We start from the raw sequence: 489 nt of genomic DNA, 5'->3' as shown, positions 1-489 counted from the left end.
CTTCAGGCGGCTGAGGGAGTTTCATGTTTTCTTTAGACATCATTAGGCGCCGGAGCTCTTGCAGGACAACTTTGATGCTATATGAATTCTGCCATTTTGCTAGCACTGATATGGCTCTTGGGTCCACCACTCCATTAGAACTATTAACTCCATTCATATTAATTTTTGTTACAAATCTTACAAAGGGGGGTGCTTCTGGGTATTTAGGTCCACATTCTATTTTAAGGCTGTATATTCGGTTTTCATAAATTGTTCTTGGAGGCCCAATTATCATCCCTGTCCATCTTGTAAGTGTCATGTCTTCGTCATCTTCTAGACCCCAGCTAACTGTGCCATCTCCTACTCCTTTCTGGCCTTCTTCCAGTTCTTCCAACAGTCGAAAATTGCAAGGGACTTTTACTCCCGAGCCCGTGGTGGCTGCCATCTTGCGTCGCTGTCGCTCAGTTGATAGCTTTTGACCACCTTTGCCCATCTCGTCCACTGCTCATC

The 489-nt window shown here is 45.2% G+C and overlaps 1 pseudogene; it reads right to left on the bottom strand.

Annotated features, from left to right (window-relative positions):
* Nucleotide 1: 1 nt before the first annotated feature.
* LOC141372379 (ubiquitin-conjugating enzyme E2 variant 1 pseudogene) lies at nt 2-435 on the bottom strand (annotated as a pseudogene).
* Between the last annotated feature and the right edge of the window lie 54 nt (nt 436-489).

This window comes from Callorhinus ursinus, unplaced genomic scaffold (assembly GCF_003265705.2).
Source record: "Callorhinus ursinus isolate GAN/ISIS: 27379988/994484 unplaced genomic scaffold, GSC_fseal_2.0 scaffold13516, whole genome shotgun sequence".
Taxonomy (NCBI): Eukaryota; Metazoa; Chordata; class Mammalia; order Carnivora; family Otariidae; genus Callorhinus; species Callorhinus ursinus.
The sequence above is the reverse complement of the archived record's forward strand: the minus strand, read 5'-3'. Positions and strand labels throughout refer to the sequence as shown.